The following is a 6894-nucleotide window of genomic DNA, read 5'->3' on the forward strand; positions in this document are numbered from 1 at the left end:
CCGTGTAACGCCCTGCCTTTCCACAATAATGCAGATTTCGCGAAAGTTCCACCTTTAATCGTTACAATACCGTGCATGGAGATAATTGGTCAAACTGCACTTTGAAAATTCAAAAAGTAAGAAAAGTAAAGAAATACTGAAAAGGGCGAACCGTGTAACGCCCTGAATTTCTATTACAATGCTAATTTCGCGGAAGTTCCGTGTTTATTCGTTCTAACAATGCTAATTTCGCCGAAGTTCCATGTTTATGCGTTCTGACAGGTAAAAGGGATCGGACAGAATTTTAAAAATTGGTCGGACAGAATTTTAAAAACACAGAAAATAAGAACAGTATAAAGAATAGCGAAAATGGGGAACCGTGTAACACCCTGCATTTCCACAATAAGGCAGATTTCGCGGAAGTTGCACCTTTAATCGTTATAATAGCGTAAATGGAGATAATTGGTCAAACAGCATTTTGAAAAATAATGAAACGAAAAATATAAAAAATTGCCACAGTGGCGAACCGTGTAACACTCTGCATTTCCGCAATAATGCAGATTTCACGGAAGTTCGACGTTTAATCGTTATACTAGTGTAAATTGAAAAAATTAGTAGAATAAAATTTTCAAAAACCACAATATAAGAAAAATCTAATAATGTAGCGGAAATGGCAAGAGGGAGAGGGAGTAAACATTTTTGGTTTTTAAAATAAGAGTCTTCAGGGTAGCCTCCTCATTTGGGGAGTCCGTTGTCCCGGACCGCGTCTTCTGCCCTCTCCAACAACATGCGCTGAACGTTGAAGGAAGAGCTAGCCAAGGCAGTCCTCCAAAGCTTATGAGTGTGAAAAGGACTGGGCAGACCACGTGGGCTTCGTGTACACCCCCCGACCATATGAAAAAAAAATATCCCCCTCGCGAGGGGCACGATCAAATGCAGAGCATTTCCGCGGGGGGCGTGCCTGCAAGTCTTATGGATTACGTATTGGTTGTTGTTGTTGTAATTGTTGTCTTCCAGCGTAGACATTGTCGATGAAGTCGATGGTAAAACGTGCCGTGAACCCCCTGCCGCGGCTATTACGCAACGTGGAGAGGCTACGACGCAACGTGGCGCGGCTATGACGCAACACAATCCAACACAATCCACTTTAATCCAACCCAATCCAAATCCAATCCAAGCCAAGCCAAGCCAAGCCAAGCCAAGCCAATCCAATCGAATCCAATCCAATGCCCTTCGCGAGAGAGTGTTATAGCGCCGAAATCGCGCCACCACATGAACGCGAACCGAACGCGGCGAGAGAGGGTGTTGCAAGCGGAGAGAAGGCGAGGAGGACGCGGGGGAGAGGGCGCACCTGTGGCCGACGGTTCAATGAGTCAAGGATATAAGGCGCGTGCGTAACCTTCCATTCTGTGTCGGCTCCGTGGAGCAGTCGGTAAAGTGCCGTGTACCTTGCGTTCCGCCCGCAGAGTCGTGGGATCGAAACCTGGCGCCGGAAGGCATTATTTCTTTATATAGTGTAGGGTGCGGACTACGTAGTGATGCGGACTACGGACGCCAACGCGGGTGACATCGTGAGTTACTAAAATGCTCTGCATTTAAAAGGTCCCGCCGGATTCCCCACAAAAGCGGCACAACGGGGGATACAAAGGAGGGGGCTATGTAGTGGTGTCCGCTCGTGTGGGGTATCAGTTTGCAGGGCTCGAAGTATTCTTTCGTGGCCCATGGGAATTGTCTGGGCTGTGGGGCGTACGTTTGTTTCTGCAGCCGAGAGGCGTACAGGTGCGGTCAAAAGTAATTGGAGCACGGGAGCGGCGTCCGCACACTGCCGGAGCGCCATGTAGCAGCGCCGGGTGGAACGAAAGGGATTTGACAGCGCATGCGCGCGTGAAGCACCGATTGCCCCACAACATCTCGGAGTGCCTTTGTTTGCCTCTGCCGCGAGCATATTCCTCTGCAGCTGAGCGAGCACGCGGGCAGTGGTGAATCGTGATGGCGCTGATAGCAGACCCGCATGGATCGATGTCGCGCGAGCGAGCTGCCGATGAAGCGGCCGTATCAGCGCTATCTGAAGCAGGGCATTTTCGAGCACTTTATATTGTTAATCAGTGGGTCAGGGCGGTGCTGATGCGGCCCTTGTGTTGATAGCTTTCTGTATACTATACAAATGTGAAGATATTGCGAACACATCCTGGAAAGAGAAGGCCTCCCAATAAATTACATTTGAGGATGGAGGGCACTTTATAACATCGGGGCTGTTCTAGTGCTGGGCCTGACGGCAGTCTCGGCTGGTATCGTTTAACGTGAAGCAAGTTTCTGGCCCCGCGTCGTAGGGCTCAGCAGCACAACTCCTTACATATTTTATGATTTGTAGCAGGCAAAAGAGCACACCTTCTTGCTTAACCAAATTATATTTATTGATGGTCATGTATATACAGGCAATGCTTTTTTCTCAGTTTGTTCCGAAATAATAACAGTGTATTTGCATCAGCACGACGAAATAAAGATATGAAGCTTCTCACTACTCTGGAAAATAAATTCATCCAACAAAGTGCTTCGTGGATTTTTTCATGGTGCCAAGTGCCTGCTTAGTACCTAGTGAAGGCTCCCTGCACGTTTACCGCTTCAGCCATGCGTCGTGGCAAAGACTCGTACAGGGATTCCACGAAGCCGTTTGCCTCACGGATCTTGTTCCACTCAGCTTCCACAGCCTGCCACAGGTCGTCCGAGGTTGCTGTGTGGAGGTCAAGCCTTGACAAGCGATGCTTCATTGTCCCCCAAACATTTTCTATAATGTTGAAGTCCGCTCCTCTTGGCGGCCAGTCCAGCACTCGCACAGCGCGTTCTTCTAAGAACGTTTTCACCGTCCTTGCAGTGTGTATAGGGCTCAGGTCCTGCTGGAATAAAAAAAATCCGTCCGGGAATGGGTCTCCGCAGATGTAAGGTATACGCTCGTCTAGCAGGTCGCGGTAGGCAGCTGCATTGAACGCCCTGGGCAGCCTCACTAGCGGACCCAGGCCTTGAGCGCTGATAGCTCCCCAAACGTTGACAGAGCATCGGCCGCTAGCCAGGACGTCGCGCACGAAGCTGGGCAAGTACCTGGCACAGAAAATAACGAGATAAATGTATCAAGCGCACGCACAATCGCTTACTAGCATAAAATGTGCAACCTTCAAATAGAGCTGCAGGCAAACGTATGTAGTGACAAAATTTCTCCCAATAAATGAAGAATCAGGCAAAAATCTTCTATCGAGAGTTCAACACACGGAGTGATCAGCCGCAGCTGTATCGAAAAGTGACTATGAAGGTTTAGTGCAACTTTTTTTTAAGAGTAAGAAGTTAAGTCTATGCACGGGCGAAGGGCTAATATACGGCTAATGTAGCGGTGTGCGTGCGCGCACACAGCTTCGTCGTAAATGCTTGCGTCCATAGCGGTCTGCCGTACTGCCCGCTTCTTCATCTTATCGTGACAATATGCTTTACGCTTCCCATCGTGAATGGACTTAAGTCCGCAAAGATAGGGTGATGTTACCTGCAGTTGTAGGGCCGCCAGACTTTCCGCTGTTGGTCCCACTTCGAGGAAAAGGTACTTTCGTCGGTGAAGACCACCTCGCCCCAGTCGATCACGCTCCATTGCTCGTGCGCACGAGCGAACTCCAAGCGTTGGCGCTTTTGTCGATCAGTGAGATACGGCTTTTGGACAGCAATACATGAACTGAGCCCAGCCTCACGTAGTCGCCTCCTGATGGTTCTCTCATTGATATCAAGCTGAAACATGTGCCTGATCTCTCGGGAGCTCAAAAAAGGATCATCAATGGCAGCGGCAACAATGAGCTAGTCCACGTCTTGCGTGCTTGACCGGGGTCGTCCTGCCCTGTAATCGTCATCGATGTGCCCACCATCATCTCTGAAAGCCTGAATGATGCGGTTCATAGCACCAAATGACCGTCTTGTTATGCCACCTATCTCACGCTGAGATCGGCCTTCTAATGAAAGTCTAATGATGTACTGCCGCTCAGCGCGTGGCACTCTTGAAGGCATGACGGCAGAGACTAAGCAGAAAACTTCTACGCGAATAGTATTTCGTTTAAATCGACACTTAGCGTCCGCGAAAAAGAAGTGAATACTCGCTGCTTTCAACTTCCGCCAAAAAATACCGCCCCCTCAGCATGTGGTTCTCATGCGTTGGCATGCCTTATCTGATGAGCAGCAAATCTAAGGCGACTGTTTTCATGGTTTGTTCTTTTATTGATGCGCTAGGACCCATTCAAACCTACGACTGTGCGTTCTTCACGACACAAAAGCTACATCAGTATTTCCCTTGCTCATTGATAAAAAAACCAGCGCTCAAAAATACGCTGCTTAAGGTAGCGCTGATACCGCCGCTTCTTTGGCAGTTCACATGCGCGAGTTACAGACCCATCGCGGTCTTCTATCAGCGCCATCACTGCGGCCAGCGTGCTCGGTGAAGTTCATTGGAAAATTATCGGACTAGGAATAAAGAAAGACACTCCGAACTGTTGTAGGGTCATCTGTACGTCACGCGCGCATGCGCTGTCGGGTCCTTTTCGTTACGCCCGGCGCTGCTACATGGCGCTTCGGTAGTGTGCGGACACCGCTCCCGTGCTCCAATTACTTTTGACCGCACCTGTACGTTTGTTTCTGCCTCACTAGAGAAAACGGGCGCAGATCTTCGTCTTCGGTGCTCGGCCGGCGATCTGTCGAACTGTAAGATGCGCAATCTCGTTTACTGAGACACCAATGTGCGCAGACGGCCAGATTTTCTTGAAAGGTCTCGCTAGTGGCTTCTGTTGCAGTATTTTAAGTGTGGTCTTGGGTTTTTGGCCACTGGAAAAGCTATGACAAGCATGTTGATTGTCTAATTACTGTCTCAACTTGCGTTTGGGTAAGCGCCAAGGCAACGGCTGCTCTAGGGGGTTGCCTATGTGCAGTGATACGCTGGTGCGGTGTTCTCGGTTTATGATAACGGTCGCTACTGAGGCCCGCCTTCCGGGATAGAGGGCCGCGTCCATGTATGCCATGACAGGATGGCTTCCATACTGCTTCAAAATAGCACGGGCTTTTGCTTCACTCCTCGAAGCGTGATGCACTGGCGGCATGTTTTGCGAGAGAACAGGCACTTTAATGTGGCGCCTGATATCATGCGGAATATCTGTGACTTCGGGTGTTGGGTGCTGAAGCAGAATTGATAGCCCTACTCTGAAAAAGATCAATCTGCCGGTTTCTGTAGTGCTCAATGTTGGTTTCTGGTGGGGTAAGTGTGTCTTGATGAGTTCGTCAGCTGTGCTGTTGACTCTGAGACGAAGCAATTTGTCTGCCGAAGTGCTGAATGGTAGGCTCAGAGCCTGCTTGTAGGCTTCTTGGCCCGACTGCACATACTGTGGAGGATACAAGCGGGAAGCACGACCCAGACACCCCGTTCTAGTAAGGCGATGCCTGGAACACACTGCGAGCGAGGCAGTGGACGCAGCATTGTCTTCCTCTTCACCCCAGCTCCTTTATAACACACTGCCCCCGGCCAGAAATGCAAGGACTGGCCTCAAGCTGGGCCTTCATATGGGGCGCTTACATATAGTCTCAGTGATGAGGAGGAAGGTAATGTTGTCGGACTGTACGCATTGCCGGTGCTTAGAGAGACGTTTCGCATCTCATGACGCGTCTCCCAGTTGCTTTGTGCAGCTGGACCACGCATTTCGCACCGTGGGTCTTGGGGTAGCCACCGGGGTCGCAAGGGAGTCCGATTAGTTTGTGTGGCTCGGTGTGCGTGTGTCACAAACTGCAGGCCAGACCCTCCATTTTTTTTATTTCCGGACGGCCTCCCGGACGGAGTCGGCCATTTTGCGCCGCGCGGGGGAATTCGGGGTCCCCCCTTCGGCTTTGTGCGCACCTCCTTTGTTTCGTCCTGCCTGCTACCAGAACAATGCGAGCTGCCGCATTCCAGCGCTGTTGTCCGAGGGTGACGTCACGGTCGCTGGCGTGGACGCGCGCTTGCGATCGTAGCGAAGGAAGCAAGGGCCCCCAGGAGGGGGAAAAGAGGAACAATGGGAATACTTCGAAGTGGGGCTACGGGACGGCCGGTGGAGGTTATTTAAGCGGACGCAAGCGATTGCTTGGGGCAGTCGGCGGAGATTGGAGAACGTGCTACGTGGGGAAGAGTCCGGGGGTGACGCGCGGCGCGCCTTAGCGGAAGTGCATCGGTAGGCTCGCGACGGACCGGTCTACGCCTCGGCTCAGCGCTCGAGTTCGCCCGTCGCCGCGAGTCCCATGGCCGACCAGCTTCTGCACCCCGGAGCCCCGAAACACGTGAGCTGCTGCCCGGCGAGGCCATCTCCACCTCGTCGTGACTTTCTGCCGTTTAGCCGGCGGGTTCTACTTGCCTCGTAGAGACTTTCTCTTCCCGCACCCCCTCCTTCGTAATTGTTTGTCGTATCGGGTTAAAATATCCGCCTTCAGTTTTTTTTTCTAGCGTCACTCGTAACTAACAATGTTTGTCCCCTAGAGGGTTTTGCGTGTTGTGTAATTGTTAGTATTTTTTTGGTAGTTACGTTGTTGAGGGTTAAACAAGTGTTTGCCTCTAGAGTGTTTTGCGTACTTGTTAGTACTTTTGTTGTAGTTGCGTTGTCGAGGTTAAAACCAGTGTTTGCCTCTAGAGTGTGTCGCGTACGGCTGTCTAAGTATGTTTTCGAGATACGAGGTTAAGTCGTAGGCCACGGCGGATTAGTGCCTGCGCGCACAGGCCGATGGCAGTGCGAAGGTTTTTTTTTTCCCTTCTTGTGTCGGGCGTTGCCCTGTACTTTTTTTTGTTTGTTTGTGTGTACAGTAAACCTATATAGTTTAAAACGAAGCCGAGCCGCTCCGTTGTGATTTCCTTCACCCCAGCAATCTCGGCACACGTGA

The sequence above is a fragment of the Haemaphysalis longicornis genome, unplaced genomic scaffold (genome assembly GCF_048455015.1).
Source record: "Haemaphysalis longicornis isolate Haplotype H1 unplaced genomic scaffold, Haemaphysalis longicornis Haplotype H1 scaffold_7, whole genome shotgun sequence".
NCBI classification, from domain to species: Eukaryota; Metazoa; Arthropoda; class Arachnida; order Ixodida; family Ixodidae; genus Haemaphysalis; species Haemaphysalis longicornis.